Genomic DNA, 17,528 nt, shown 5'->3' on the forward strand with positions numbered 1-17,528 from the left:
AACAAAGAGGAAGGCAGCGCTGGATAATTTGTTGGAATTTGTGAAGACGGTGATCCCCACGGCAGACATCACCTATTTGAAGATCCTAATTGGTGGCCTGAGGAGCACTTATCTAAGGGAGCACAAGAAGGTCCAGTATTCCCAGAGATCAGGAGCTGCAGATGACATTCCCCAGGCTGTGGTACTATGACAGACTGCATTTTCTGGCAGGTCAGACTGAACCCAGGCCAGCACTCTCCAATCTTCCTTCCACACTTCCTCCCCCCCCCCCCCAACTGAGGCTTCTGACGCCCAACCTGGGCCTTCAAGGCAGCAACATGTGGAGGAGCCCAGCTTAAGCCAGGTATAGCATTCCTCGAAATCTTCATGGTTGTCCACTCAATGATGTTAACTAGATGTTAGTTTGGAGTACTAATTTATGATTGTGATTGATGAAGCAAAAACTAAAACCATGTCCCTTTTTCATACACAGGGAAGTCTCAGCCAGGAGGTGGCCAGGCCAAGCAGGCTGCCTGATATCCAGGTCCCTCCCCTACACCTTCAAAGAAAAGTGGCAGGAAGAGGAGTAACCTGGAGGAGGCTGCCATAGGTCTATTTTGGAAGGCTACAGAGGCCCTGAGAACCCCCCACAGTGTGGAGGAGAACTTTGCTGGCATAACTGCCTGCAAAATGATGCAGATGGAGGAGGGCCAACGACTCCTGTGTGAGTCCTTAATTTTGGAAGCTCTCAATAAGGGGTTGAGAGGTCAAATAACATGTGCTACCCACATTTGTGACCTCACACATAGTCCTTCTCCTCCTCCTACAGGTCCTACTCCTCCTCCTGCCACATCTCCAACACCAGAGGCACAGCTGGGAAGGAAGCGTGGAAGAAAGACCAGAGAGTGATGGCCCTGGGCTCTGGCAAAATATGCAGCCTCTTGTAGTACCACAGCCTGGGGACACAAATGTCATCTGCTGCTTTCATGATCTCTGCAACTTCTGCACCAGACTGCACTCCCTTAGATATGGACTCCTCAGGCCACCAATTTAGCTGGAAAAGAATTGATGTGTGCCCTGGGGTTCAAAGGCTTCGCCAATTTCTGCTGTTTCTCCAGCGTTGCCTCCCTCTTTGTTTGGTTCTGAGCCCTTAATAAAGGATTTTTTGTTTCAATTATACTTGCCTATGTGTGTTTTCCTTCAAAAAGGACAGTTTGTTTGTGAGGAGGCAGGTACATTTCAAAAATACAATGTGAAATTAACAAGGGACACCAACACCAAGCAACCTCCTTGAGATTAAATAATACAAGATATCAATGGTGTTGTGGTAACTTGACACACAAAACACACACAAAAATATTATGGAGTAAAACCCAAAAAAAAAATCAGCCTTGAAAAAAAACAAAAACAAAACTAAAATAAAATCAGCCTTGAAAAAAATACAAAACAAAAATAAAACAACAAAAAAGAAATTTGGTCAGATGTGACAAATCAAAATATATTGAGGTAATCACGATAAATAATAAAGAAAGAAGTTTGTGAGAAGTCTGTGTGAATATGAGCAGCAAAACTACTACATTCTTCTCACTTCTCTCTATAAAGAAGAAGAGAGTGTGCTCTATTAAACAATTTAAAACATTGCAGCATGACGAAAGTGCTGTATCCATTCCGAACGCTAATTTTACCAAACCGAGCTGTTCCACCTCAGAATTTCTTCTGAGCATGCGTGGCACTTTGTGCATAGGAATTGTCCACACACGGTCGGAATTGACGCGATCGGAATTTATTGTCGAAAAACTTTATAGCCTGCTCTCAAAATTTGTGTGTCGGAAAATCCGATGGAAAATGTCCGATGGAGCCCACACACGGTCGGAATTTCCGACAACAAGCTCCGATCGCACATTTTCCATCGGAAAATCCGACCGTGTGTACGGGGCATTAGAGTGTTAAGACAAACTATTCACCATTGATAGGGGTGCTTACAAGGATCATGAAACAAACAATAGTGCGCTACAATTAACTTCCTAATAAAGTGCACAGACTACAAATAAAACAAAGATAATTGGTGATAATGCATACAAATAGTGGTAAGTGATACCGACAGTAAATATAATATACATGTCAGCAGTGAACACATATAGAATGGATATCTTCAATGTACTGAGACTAAAATATATTAAATCACCAGTAATGAAGGTATGCAACACCCCTCCACAAGGACAGAAGTTAGCCCAAATAACAATAGTCCCACAATCCTCATAAACAAATGGCTCCAAAACGAGGAAGGTAACAGTTCCTTTATGCAGGGTAGTCTAATCTATGACAAGTAATGAAAGCCTGTTTACAAAAGCATGGATTGTCTCTATAGTTTTTAATTGTTTACCCATTCATTAATTATACTGTGTAAGGTCTTATTAAAGTTTTTGTACGTTTTTGGATATGTATGTATTAACGCTAATGAGCGCTGAACAGCATGATGTTCCAATGATGACCGACGTCACTATGGCAACCGGCACGCTGTAACAAGCATAAATATGAAGCTTTGTCTGTCACATGTCTACCCTTGATAAAGTCACGTGACATGTGACGCAATGCGTCGGGAGGAGCCAGTGACGACATCCGATGTGTCTGCATGTAGCACAGTGGATACGGGAGGAGGAAAAGGAATTCGCTATTAGTGTCTGATTGTTCCCTAAGCGCTGGTTTCTCATAAGCACATGTGAGTGGATCCGCTTGTGCGCTGCTTGGTATGTTGTGTATGCTGATCATTGCGCAATAATTTGTTTCTTTTATTTTATTTTATGAGCAAACTAATCAGTGGAAACATGAGGAGGAGCGGGACTAAGTAGCAGGGTACTATTAATGCTGTGTAATCTGGGGGTAGGGATTATTTTCTGCTACCCTGCATGAAGGAACTGTTACCTTCCTCGTTTGGAGCCATTTGTTTATGAGGATTGTGGGACTATTGTTATTTGGGCTAACTTCTGTCCTTGTGGAGGGGTGTTGCATGCCTCCATTACTGGTGATTTAATACATTTTAGTCTCAGTACATTGAAGATATCCATTTTCTATGTGTTCACTGCTGACATGTATATTATATTTACTGTCGGTATCACTTGCCACTATTTGTATGCAATATCACCAATTATCATTGTTTTATTTGTAGTCTGTGCACTTTATTAGGAAGTTAATTGTAACGCACTATTGTTTGTTTCATTATCTATTTTAAGTGTCAGAGCACTATGAGAATGGTTGCAGCTTAATTATTTAGGTATTATCAGCACTTTAGTACACTACTCTGATCATTCTCCACTTTCTGATTTTTCGCTTGAGCAGCAGATATGGATATTTTTAAATATAAAGAGAATCGCACAGTTGATTTAAAAGATGTCTTCTCTAATAAACAGACTGTAGAGACAGGAGATTTAGATACCAATTTCCGTAAATTTGGGCATCTAATGGAAAAAAAAGTTAGTCTGAGGTGGGATATAGCCACACATGAACAGTATACCAAAGAGTATATAGTCCCGAGAAGATTAAGATGGGATAGTCCCATTAATGATGGTTTGCTAGATCAGGACTCAGTAGATGAGTGGTATAATTTTTTTTAATGACAAGGGTGTGGAGGTATTAGAGTTTATAACCAAAAGGAAACAAAGAAAATTAGCAATGATTAATCAGCAAATTGCTGATTGCAAAGTAGCATTGGAGCCCTTTAAGGAATCGGCATCCTTTGGCACACTAACAAAACAGCTTAATAAAGTACTAGAACAGAAAGATGCTGAGATTAAACAAAGAAAAAGGAGAAAGTATTTAAGAGACACAAATGACTATCAATTGAAATAAACATTTAAATGACAAATACAACTTAAACAGGGGAGAGTTGAATCAACTGTATCGTCTTCTGAAAGGGAGGTTAGGATTGTATCTCCAAGAAGGGATCAAAGGGATCAAAGGCACAGATCCCCAGAACTGAGATACAGATCTCCTGAGCCATTAAGATCAGTTAGAGCCAATCCTAGTGAACAAGGAAGACCATATAGGGAAGAAAACACTGGACCCAGAACCCCCAAACCTTGGTGGAAAAACAAAAATACAAATAAATCACCTAGACAAACATATTGGAAAAATAATGGGAACAGAAATAACCAAAAGCCTTGCAATCAACCATCTAACCACTATGGGAATCCAGGAAGTGATGACAAAGATAATTATGGTTATTATCAAAATCAAGATCACAATGAGAGAAGTGATTATCCACAATATCAAAATCAATACTTCTGTACCCCCTTACCATTTCACACAGGGGGGAGGGCCGGGATCTGGGGGTCCCCTTGTTAAAGGGGGCTTCCAGATTCCGATAAGCCCCCTGCCCGCAGACCCCCACAACCACCGGGCCAGGGTTGTGGGGATGAGGTCCTTGTCCTCATCAACATGGGGACAAGGTGCTTTGGGGAGCTACCCCCAAAGCACCCTCCCAATGTTGAGGGCATGTGGCCTGGTACGGTTCAGGAGGGGGGGCGCTCTCTCGTCCCCCCCTCTTTTCCTGTGGCCTGCCAGGTTGCGTGCTCGGATAAGGGTCTGGTATGGATTTTTGGGGGTACCCCACGCCATTTTTTTTTTACATTTTGGCGCGGGGTTCCCCTTAAAATCCATACCAGACCTGAAGGGTCTGGTATAGATTTTGAGGGGGACCCCACGCCAATTTTTTTTTTTTAATTTTGGCCGGGGTTCCCCTTAATATCCATACCAGACCTGAAGGGCCTGGTATGGAATTTAGGGGGACCCCCCACATCATTTTTTTATAAATTTTGGTTCGGGGATCCCCTGTGGGGAATTCCCATGCCGTTTTTATCAATGAACTTTTATGTGTATTGTCGGGCCGGCAATTCAGTATAGCCGCGAGTAGTTTTAAATGACTTTTTTCCTTTGAAATGTCATTTTGCTGTCAGACTGTTCTAAACACGGAAAACATGCGCCCCTTTACAGGCATACTATAGACACCCCCCAGGTACGAAATTTAAAGGAATATTACACTTTTATTGTTTGACTTTAAGCATTATTAAAATCACTGCTCCCGAAAAAATGGCAGTTTTTGAAACTTTTTTTTGCATTGATACATGTCCCCTGGGGCAGGACCCGAGTCCCTAAACACTTTTTAGGACAATACCATGCAAATTAGCCTTTAAAATGAGCACTTTTGATTTAGAATGTTCGAGTCCCATAGACTTCAATGGGGTCCTAACGTTCGTGCGAAGTTTTGGTCTGTTCGCAAGGTCTGGTGCGAACCGAACCGGGGGTGTTCGGCTCATCCTTAATTGAGAGGGAGTATGAAGAATATTCTAACCAAGAAGGAGGAAAAGTATTTAGTACCTGATACATGCAGGGTTCCAATAATCTACACGGTTCCAAAGATCCACAAAAACCAAACACAACCACCAGGAAGACCCATTATTAATGGGATCCAGTCCATAAATGCTAGAATTGGACAATATGTGGATAATTATTTACAGACCTTGGTACCCAAAACACGTGCCTATTTAGGAGACACTAAACATCTAATCCAGATACTCAATACTGTTGAATTAATGCTGGAATGTAAATATTTAACTGCTACAGCAGATATTTCATCGCTGTATACAATTATAGACCATGAGGAGATGGTTCAAGCGTCAAAATGGGCTATGGATGAATTTAGCAACCTTATCTCTAAGCAAAAACGATTTATATTAAGATGCCTGGCGTATGGATTGCAACATAATTATTTCTGGCACAATGAAGATTATTATAGGCAACTTAATGGCATTGGGATGGGTGCAAAGTATGCACCTAGTGTTGCCAATATATTCATGGCCAGATGGGTGGAGCAGGCCATCTATTCTGACACTCCAGATGATCTAATCATGTACAGGAGATTTATTGATGATTGTATCTTAATATGGAAAGGTGATGAAGACAGCTTGATTCAATTTTTTGGCAAACTTTATGATAATCGGAAAAATATTAAGCTCACCTTTGAGATTAGTGAATAAACTGTGCACTTCCTGGATTTAGAAATACAATTGGATAAGGGTGCTATAACCACAAAAACTTTTTTTAAGCCGGTGGAAAGAAACAGCTACATACTGGTGGATAGCTGCCACCATGATCCGTGGCTTATTAATATTCCGAAGGGTCAAATGATACGCCTTAGGAGAAACTGTACTGACCAAAGTATGTATCTGGAACAGGCAAAATTGACTGGGAAAAAAAATGTATCCAAAGGATATAGTGAAGATTTTATTGAGAAGAAAATACAGGAAGTATATTGAATTCCAAGAGAGCTGCTGATTCAGGATGAGGAAAAGAGTGGCACTCAGTATCAGGAAATCCCCTTAATAATGAACTATAACACTCAACATAGGCAAGTGGAACATATCAAAAAAAATTGGGCACTTCTTAAAGCGGATAAGCAATTGCAATCAATCCTACTGGACAAACCTTGTTTTATCTATAGAAGGGTACCTACTTTGAGGGATCTGGTAGCAAGAAATGTATCTTACCCCCCTAAAAGATCGAATGAACTGTCCTTTTTTCAGGGAAAGGGTTTCTATCCCTGTAAAAGATGCTATGCATGTAAAAACACTAATTTCAGTGGTCAAAAATGTATTAATTTTAAGTCTACTAGTACCAATAAGAAGTATACTATTAAAGATGTTATCTCGTGCAGAACGGAAGGAGTGGTATATATATTGCAGTGCTCATGCTCACTGCAGTTTATAGGTAGAACTAAACGCCCCATGTGGAAACGTATAAGGGACCATATACAGAATATTAAGAATGGATTTCCCAAGCATAGCGTTTTGTGACATTTTGCATCCCATCATAATAAGGATCCAACATCCCTAAAATTTTGGGCCATTGATAGGTATAAGCCCCACTAGAGGGGGAATAACAAAGTAAGAGAACTTCCAGATGGATATTTGATATGTCTACTCTTACTCCGAGGGGCTTGAATATTGATTTTGATCTAAATTGTTTAATTTCTGATTACTAGTATTTTATTTATTTTAGGGTATTTTAATTATTTTAAATATCTTTATCTAATGGAGATGATTGAATATCATGACTTCATATTTGGCAGTGTTATCTTTTTATATACAGATTGCCAGGTTTGTGGTATACAGACTTTCTTTTATTTCATACTTTTCATTTCATACTTGTAGTCTGTAGTAATGTGATATTGAGTGACTATTTTAGCTGACCACCAGAGGGAGACTAATATCATTAATCTATGACAAGTAATGAAAGCCTGTTTACAAAAGCATGGATTGTCTCTATAGTTTTTAATTGTTTACCCATTCATTAATTATACTGTGTAAGGTCATATTAAAGTTTTTGTACGTTTTTGGATATGTATGTATTAACGCTAATGAGCGCTGAACAGCATGATGTTCCAATGATGACCAACGTCACTATGGCAACTGGCACGCTGTAACATGCATAAATACAAAGTTTTGTTTGTCACATGGCTACCCTTGATAAAGTCACGTGACATGTGACGCAATGCGTCGGGAGGAGCCAGTGACGACATCCAATGTGTCTGCCTGTAGCACAGTGGATGCGAGAGGAGGAATAGGAATTTTCTATTAGCGTCTGATTGTTCCCTAAGCGCTGGTATCTCATGAGGACATGTGAGTGGATCTGCTTGTGCGCTGCATGGTATGCTGTGTATGCTGATCATTGCGCAATGATTTGTTTCTTTTCTTTTATTTTATGAGCAAACGAATTGGTGAATCCATGAGGAGGAGCGGGACTAAGTAGCAGAGTACTACTAATGCTGTTTAATCTGTGAGAGTGACTGAGTACTGATGAGAAACTGAGAGTAACTGAGTACTGTGGGGTAACTGAGTACTGCGAGTGATTGAGTACCGCTGAGTAACTGGGAGTAGCTGTGTGCTGAGAAATTAGAGTCACAAAGCTAGTTAACAGCTGATCGAACAGAGTAAAATTCCTAATCCTCTAGGAGTATCCCCAATAGTAGGTACGATGCCCGGCGAGTGTGGAGATGTGACTCGGTGCACATCTTGTGGCATGTATGTGTTCGTCGATCATCCGATCAAGGGCGAAGCCTTTTTTCCTACTGGTGGCAGACTATCTACAGACAAATTTGTCCACATGAATTGTCTTTGAAGTCACTTTATTCATTGATATCACAGATTTATGAACTACATATGCACTTAAGAATGCACATGCACTTTATATAGTGGATTATTACACTATAATTTATCACTGTTTATTTTAAACTTACTTTTTTTCTGTATATGTTAAATACTGAGCTCATTCATCATAACTCATATTTTTTATGACCCTTTATGCATATAAGTTATTTTTGCATCTAACAAATGTTTGTTTGGTTGGAGTTTTTCTTCACTATTATCAAATTTAGCGCTGCACTTTATCATATATAAAGATCAGTATCATCATCAGGTCCTAATGTTGTTCTGTATCGTGTTTACAAGAACGGCCCTAGTATCCTGAAATGTCCTGGAGAAACATGAGGGTTGTGTGGCAAAATCAAGCAACCCCTAAAGCCTGCAGAAGGGCGGGGGAAGTATTGATCCCAAAGGAAAAAAAATGTGGTTACCATTAAATAGTATCATCCCATAAACCTTTTGATATCATCATGTATATATCGTATCAACAAGACCTTGTTCCCAGGAAATCTCAGGCTATGGTGCTTTCAGCTTGATATTCTTCCAAGACTCATGACCTCTAATGCCCCGTACGCACAATTGGACATTCCGACAACAAAATCCATGGCTCAAACTTGTCTTGCATAGACACGGTCACACAAATCTTATCGAAAATTCTGAACGTCAAGAACGCGGTGACGTACAACACGTGCGACGGCACTAGAAAAGGGAAGTTCAATACCAAGTGCGCCACCCTTTGAGCTCCTTCTGCTAATCTTGTGTTAGTAGAAGTTAGGTGAGAGCCGATTCGCACTTTTCAGCCTCGTGCTTTTCCGATCGTTACTGCTCTTCAGTTTGTGCTTGTGGGATCGTATCTCGTTTTCAGTGCTTGCCCCCCAAAGCGCACGCGAGGTCCGTATAAAATATATGGAGTATTTGTGGGTAGGGGGCCATTGATATGCCAGAAAATGTTTAATAAACATTTTAAAAATATTTTTTTTTTTTGGCTTTTTTTTTACATTTTCTTCAATAGTGCAAACGTAATTTATTTGATACATGAGGTGAGAATCTCTTCTTCAGCGAACTAATATTATGTTGTGGGTCTGCTACACACACGCCTTGTTTTTGTTGTTAATGTATGTAATGCATTACTGTTAAAAATATACATCATTTTCAGCACCATGAATGAATTTTGCAGAGTCATGAAAATGGCATGATTGTGGCAAATTATAAAGCACCGTGGGAGTTATTTACTAAAGGAAAATCCTCTTTGCACTACAAGTGCACTGCAAAAGTGCACTTGAAACTACACTGAAAGTGCACTTGTGGTGGAAAGTTGATTTGCCTTTAGTAAATAACCCCCATTTCAGTGTAAACACCAACTTAGTCCAAAAAATGATATTGAGCATTGAAAGAAGAAGCCACACATTGTTGAGTAGAAAACTTTTTACAAACCAACATACTTTAGTAATAACATTTTTGTTTTTTGACAGTACAAATAGCCTTTTTTGTGTTAAAACAGGTATGTTTAAAACCATAAAACAATACACAACTCAGGAACTTACAAAGTTCAACTTTGACAAAATGAAGGCAATATCAGACATTAGCATGTCCAAATTGTGTTGATCTTGCCTTCATCAGATGGGGTGATGTCACCCCTGTGAATGCCAAATTTTGAAGATGCACACAAATTGAGAGTCAAAATGGGTATTTCCCTGCTGATCCCATGCCTAATGTCAAGATGTGCTAGCTCCCATCATGGGTGATCAATGGACACACTGTGTGCATCTTCAAAATGTGGCTTTCTAAAAAATATTTCAAATGTGTAAAAATACCAAAAATAAAAATAAACTAGAAGAATTTTGTGGTTTTTTTAGATTCTGCCTAAAACATCAATGATGTTTTTGAGTTTTTTTTTCCACATCATTGATGTCTTCCTTGATCTTTTGTAAATCACAATTGCACACCATGATCTCCCCGATGAGGACGTGTGCACTTGCACTTGTGAAATGCGAATCTTCTTCCACAATATCCACATCACCTAAAATTAAAAAACACACCATGTATTATAAATATGCAGGCATACATATATTACCTTAAGCTGTGGTCTCAGACACTCACCTGTTGTGGCCACTATTTTGCCCACTTCATAAACCTCTCCTTCCTCCACATCTTCTGGTTGTGGTGTGGGGATTTGCTTTTCTTTTGGAGGTGGGGGTCCCTGGTGTCCTCAGATGTCCCGAGTCTTTTCTCTCCTAAGAGAATAAAAAAAGGTATACTTAGCACACAGATATTTGAGGCCAGAAATAGTAATATGAAACATTGCTTGGAAGTGTGGTACAATTGTCTTTTTTGGCAGAGTTCCAAGCTGAAGACATTATTTTTTTCACTTTCTAAAGCTGGAATACTTACCTTTTTTGTACAATTTTCACACATGGAGACACCCCTATTATCCACTGGAGCACCTGTGTGGGACACCCTAAAAAGTATGTTCTGGTGTCCCACACTAGTGCTCCTGCGTCCAGATGTGTAAACAGCTGCTGAGTGTCCTCTCCTTACACTTAATCAAGTTTGCATTTCATTCTAGTACAAACCCATCTAGACAACAATGTCATAAACTTCTTTTAATACAAATAGGCCTGAACAAATGTAGTTAACCTGTATCTGCCAAAAACATTGTATTAGTGGGCGAACAAACGATGTTTACTACGAATGATTACTGTGCCCACGAACCTGAAAGTTGCCATTTTAAACTGTACATCAGTAAACAAAAACACAAGGAGCAGCATTCAAGTAATAATAATAATAATAATAATAATAGGAACACACGACAACTACTTACTTTTTTGAAGAACTCTTTGATCTTTCTGTACTGATCCTGCTTCCTCAATTTCAGGTCTGACCATCGTTTCCTCAATTGATCCTTGGATCGGCGTACCCCAAAATTCCTGTGCAGACTTTTCACAACTTTAGCCATGATCTTGGCCTTTCTGACATTTGGGTTTGGGTAAGGTCCATGCTTCCCATCATAGTCGGCCCTCTTCAAGATGTCCACCATCTCCACCATCTCTATAAAGGACATATTTGAGGCCTTAAATCTCCTCCGGGATCGGGACGTTCGTGGCTTCGGGCTTTCGTCGTTGCTGCTCTCCTCTGCATGCACTTGCTCTTTCTCTGCCATGTGCTCTCCCACTGCGCCAAAAGACAAGGGGCGGGAATAGACTAGAAAGAACAGGGGCAGGCAGAATCAGGGGCAGGCAGAGTTTCATGCATGCGCAGTGTATATAAAGCTCAACACTCGTGCGTCGTACGTACGATCTTTGAGTGGAGGAAGGAGTATCGGAAGCGTCGATCGTTAGAACGAAGGTACAATTTTAACTTGCATCAGTGGCCTATACTGCTTTTAGATTGAGGCCTATATTGGGACAAGATTAGGAGAGTTTAGCCTGACATTAGAGTTTGTCTTGTGTTGTGTCTTGCAGAGAAAATGGATCTATTGAATGATCAGGACTTTATCCCCATATTCATTGATATGTACAATGCAGGTAAACCACCCCAGTTATAACAATAAAACAAAGAGGAAGGCAGCACTGGATCAATTTCTGAAATTTGTTAAGCTGGTGATCCCCACGGCATACATCCCCTATTTGAAGACCCTAATTGGTGGCATGAGGAGCACTTATAATAGGGAGCGCAAGAAGGTCCAGGATTCCCAGAGATCAGGAGCTGCAGCAGATGACATTTCTGTACCCAGGCTGTGGTACTATGACAGACTGCATTTTCTGGCAGGCCAGACTGAACCCAGGCCAGCACTCTCCAGTCTTCCTTCAAGGCTTCCTTTCACCTCAGCTGAGGCTTCCAACGTCCAACCTGGGCCTTCCAGCCAGGAAGAAGTGGAGGAGCCCAGCTAGAGCCAGGTATAGCATTGTTCAACATATTTCTAGTCAAATAATTAATGATGTTAACTAGATGTTATTATTGATAATTAATTTCTGATTTTACAAAGTGTTTTACATATCAATAGACAGTAGTGGCCACAAATGATTGGGACAAGAATGAAAAATGCTAGGGTCAGAATGATAGTCTTTTCTATTTATTAACGTTCAATTTGCAACAGTCATGAGCTGCAAATTGTGTGTGATTGATGAACCAAAAACTAATGTCCCTTTTTCATACACAGGAAAGTCTCAGCCAGGAGGAAGCTGTGGAAAGAGGCAGCCAGGAGGTGGCAGGGGTAAGTGGCAGCCAGGAGGTGGCCGGGCCCAGTAGCCTGCCCGAATCCCAGGTCCCTCCCCTCCGCCTTCCAAAAAAAAGTCCCAGGAAGAGGAGTAACCTGGAGGAGGCAGCACTTGGCCTATTTTGGAAGGCTACTGCGGCCCTGATAACCCCCCCACAATATTAAAGAGGACTATGCCTACATGGCAGCCTGCAAAATGCTGGAAATGGAGGAGGGCCAACGCCTCTTATGTGAGGAAGTTATGTTACAAGCCCTAAATAAGGGGTTGAGGGCCGAACTCACAAGCCAAAGCCACGTTTGTGAGTTCAACCATGGTCCTCCTCCTCCTCCTCCACCTCCTGCCACAACTACAACACCAGAGCCACAGCCTGGAAGCAAGCTTGGAAGGAAGCGTGGAAGGAAGACAAGAAAGTGATGGCCTGGTTTCAGTCTGGTCTGACAAAAGACGCAGGCTGTTGTAAGACCACAGCCTGGGGACAGATATATCATCTGCTGCTGTTCCTGATCTCTTGTAGTCCTGGACCGGATTGTGCTCACTATTATAAGAACTCCTCAGGCCACCAATTTTGACTGTAAAATAATTGATGTCTACCCCGGGGTACAAAGGCTTTGCAAATTTCACCAGTTTCTCCAGCATTGCCTTCCTTTTTATTTTGTTATGACCCATAATAAATGGCTATTTATTTTTCACAAATACTTGCCTATGTGTTTTACTTCAAAAAGGACAGTTTGTGAGTAGGCAGGTACATTTCATAAATACAATGTCAAATTCACAAGGGACACCAACAGCAACCTCCTTGAGGTTAAAAAATACATAAAAAGATAATAATGGTGTTGTGGTAACTTGACACAAAACGAAAGAAAAAATTATGGAGATCACTATAAAAAAAATAGGAGATCTGGATAAAAAAAAAAAAAACATATATAAACAAAAATTCTAAACAATATTATGGAGATCTGACGGAAAAAAAAAATGAGGAGATCTGGATAAAAAAACAAAAAAAAAACAAAAATAAAAACAAAAAAACAAAATATAAACAAAAATTCTAAACATTATTATGGAGATCTGATGAAAAAATAAAAATAAATATTCATGAGATCACGAGAAATAATAAAGAAATATTTTTTTCAGAACTGTGTGAATATCAGCAGCAAAAAGACTTCATTATTCTAGCATTCTAAAGAAGAAGAGAATGTGCTGCATTAAAAGATTTAAAATATTGCAGCGTGACGAATGTGCTATCTCCATTACGAACGCCAGTTTTACCAGACCGAGGATTTCCGTCTCGTCCTTGATCCTGAGCATGCGTGGAACTTTGTGTGTCGGAATTGTCTACACACGATTGGAATTTACGAGAACGGATTTTGTTGTCGGAAAATTTGAGATCCAGATCTCAAATTTTGTGTGATGGATATTCCAATAGAAAATGGCAGTTGGAGCCTACACACGGTCGGAATAGCCGACAACAAGCTCCCATCGAACATTTTCCGTCGGAAAATCCTACCATGTGTACAGGGCATTACAGTGTATGAAATCTCTCTCAACAATGTTAAAAAGCTGGAAAGACTTGTCAGCACATATGTGAAACAGTGGCTTGGACCTTTGCAATGTTTAAAGCGGTAGTAAAGTCATGTCTGACATTTTTATCTACAGGTAAGCTTATAATAAAGCTTACCTGTAGGTAATATGAATATCTCCTAAACATGCACCGTTTGACGTCATAGTGCCATTCCTTCAGAGGTTTGTGCTATAAACTGACTTCTGTGCGCATGTGCGGGACTGACGTCATCGCGACTTGGCCATTCAAACGAACGGAGCCTTTGATCCTCCAGCAGTGGTGATACCACGCTGCTGAAGGACTTCATTTTAAAGTAAGTCTCTCATAATGTGTTAATATGCAATGCACACTAGCACATTATGACATTGCCTTGCAGGGTGAATTTTTTTTTTACAAGCTTTAATACCACTTTAAGCTCTGTCTGACTGTATGGGAATGGTAAATTGGAGTTAACAATTATGAGTCTTGTGAAAGAATTCAAATGCAACAAAGCAAGACTGATAATGACCGTAATGGAATCAGAAGATGTTGTTTTTTCAGAGCAGCCCTCCATGTGGTAACATGGCAGAAGTGGACACCTGAAGCTGTTCAAAGTGCTAATACTAAAAATAAAATATATTTTTGGTCAGAAGATACATCCAGCATAATTTCAAGGAACTCTGGAAGTCCTAGTAGGGATTCTGCAAGTACTATTGGAAGTACTGGCAAAGATTCTGTGAGTTCCATTGGAGGTACTAGCAAGAATTCTGCGAGTTCCATTGGAGGTACTGGCAGGGATTCTGTGAGTTCCATTGGAAGTACTAGCAAGAATTCTGTGAGTCCTGGCAGGAATTCTGGAAGTGTAGTAACACAAGCACCTGCATTCTAACAGGAGCCTCACCCAGGAGAGATATACTTGGCTGCATAACCAGCATTATTCTTGAACCCAAGGCAAATCAATAAAAAATATGTTTTCAGCAGGAAATTACCATATCCTACAATTTGTACCAGCAGGCCAACCTTCAGAACATCAAATAAGATGCAAGGATACAAGTATCCTGTAGATTGCTCAAGATTGAAGGATGAAAAATGGATGTTTACTTGGAAATAAAACTTGTGTGGTGTCCTCCAGACATTGTGGCTACAGCACTCCAGCCAGACATGGTCCGGTGATCTACAACAACCAGGCTGACATATATTGTGGAATAGACAGTACTTTGGGAAGATGGTGTTAAAGAAATTTGCAAAAGAAAAAACACCCAAGTATTCAAAACTGACAACTAGACCTGCTCAGATTGGCGGAAAGTCAAGATTTTCCCTGTAAAAGAAGAACGCAGGGGTTTTGTTGCTACAAATACAACCCATCTTCTAAATAAGATGGGAGTGAGGGGTCACTCCCTGCAACAAGCGCATAATTTCCTATCAAATGCAGCAGAAAAATGCAGCAATTGGATTTGGAATCAAAGAAAAGACAATAACTGGTTAGCAAGATGAGATGCGAGGGCATGGGACTGGGTGGGGTGTACCTGGGAACAAAGCTTGTCACTTTAAAAGGAGCAGGAGCTTCTTTTGAGCGACAGTGTCGCCTGTTGTGATTTTCCACGACTGCAGCTCAATTTAAGAAGGTTAGAGTATTATAGAGGCAGGTTAGGGCAGTATAGGGTATTATGGTGGCAGGCTAGGGCTGTATAGGGTATTATGGTGGCAGGTTAGGGTAGTATAGGGTATTATAGTGGCAGGTATGGGCAGTATAGGGTATTATGGTGGCAGGCTAGGGCTGTATAGGGTATTATGGTGGCAGGTTAGGGTAGTATAGGGTATTATAGTGGCAGGTATGGGCAGTATAGGGTATTATGGTGCAGGTTAGGGCAGGTTAGGGCTGTATAGGGTATTATAGGGGCAGGTTAGAGTTGTATAGGGTATTATAGAGGCAGGTTAGAGCTGTATAGATTATTATAGGGGCAGGCTAGGGCTGTATATGGTATTATAGGGGCACCCTAGAGGCGAAGAGTACAGGGAGAGCACGGGAAGGTGGAGAGCACAGGGGGAGGCAGAGATCCCTGGGGGGGGGCAGACAACACTGGGGGGGCTCAAGAGCACTGGGGGGCTTGAGCGTACTGGGGGAGGTCAAGAGCACTGGGGAGAGGCGGCAACACTGGGGGGGGGCAGCAAAGAGCAGTGGGGAAAGGCGGACAACACTGGGGGGGCAGTGGAGAGCATGGGGGAGGCTGAGAGCCAGGAGGGAGGTGAAGAGCACAGGGGGGCATTGGAGAGCATGGAGGAATGTAAAGAGCACAGGGTTCGGTGGAGAGCATGGGGGGAGGTGGAGGAATGTGGAGAGCACAGGGTTCGGTGGAGAGCACGGGGGAGGCTGAGAGCCAGGGGGAGGTGGAGAGCACAGGGGGCACAAGAGAGCATGGGGGAGGTGGAGAGCACAGGAGGGCAGCAGAGAGCATGGGGGGAGGTGGAGAGCACAGGGGGCAGTGGAGAGTATGGGGGGAGGTGGAGAGCACAGGGGGGCAGCGGAGAGCATGGGGGAGGTGGAGAGCACAGGTGGACAGTGGAGAGCATGGGGGTAGGTGAAGAGCATGGGGGGAAGGCTGAGAATCAGGGAAGGTGGAGAGCACAGGGGAGCAGCGGAGAGCATGGGGGGGATGTGGAGAGCATAGGGGGGCGGCAGATAGCATGGGGGGGAGGTGGAGAGCACAGGGGGTGGCGGAGAGCACTGGGGGTTGGAGAGCATGGGGGCAGCAGAAAGAAGCAGGATAGGAGGAGCAGTGGAGGTGGCTGCATATAGAAGAATCATTCTCTCCATCTTCCTCCTGCAGTCTCGGAATGCCTGATTCTTCTCTCCCTCTCGCAGGCATTCAGAGACTGCAGGAGAAATATGGAGAGAATGATTCTTCTATGTCTAGGTTACAGGAGGGGGCTGCCCTCACGTTCTCTCTCATCCGGCTCCAAGGTGTCTGCAGCAGGTGTCTGCTCTAGCTCCTCCCCCTTCATAGTCACGCCCCCAGCACTGACGGCTGACCTATACTGGTGGCCATGTGGCCGAAGGTGTCTCTTCTAGCTCCTCCCCCTTCATGTTTCCGTCCTCCCTAGCGCCGATGGCTGAGCTTAACTGGCAGCTGGGCGGCCGCGGAGAGCATGGCTCAAAGAGCAGCCCAGCTGCCTTGGGCCCCGCAAGGACTGGCGGCTCTGGCCCACCGGGCAAGTGCCGGTTTGCCCTATGGCCAATCCAGGCCTGATTGAGATATAAAAGGGAAAGAAAGGAGAACAAAGAGAAAGTTAGTGGTACATCCTAAAATGTACCCTAAGGGGTTTTAATACTGTACGAGTGGAATGGACTCAGGGAGAATTAAATGTCCATGGGTTAGGGGCGTAAATTACTTTTCTTGCCTTCGGTGCTGACCACCCACACTACGAAAATAATTTTACTGTTAGGGGTCCCCACAACTTGGGAAATTTTTTCAAGGGGTCACGGCATTAGAAAGGTTGAGAACCACTGTTGTAAATGACAGTGAAGCTACAGCAAAGTAAGATCAAGTCCCCTTTCCTTTTAGACAGGGCTCATCTGTGGGGCACAGCTTTGCACATTTT

Source organism: Aquarana catesbeiana, linkage group LG05 (genome assembly GCF_042186555.1).
Source record: "Aquarana catesbeiana isolate 2022-GZ linkage group LG05, ASM4218655v1, whole genome shotgun sequence".
Taxonomy (NCBI): domain Eukaryota; kingdom Metazoa; phylum Chordata; class Amphibia; order Anura; family Ranidae; genus Aquarana; species Aquarana catesbeiana.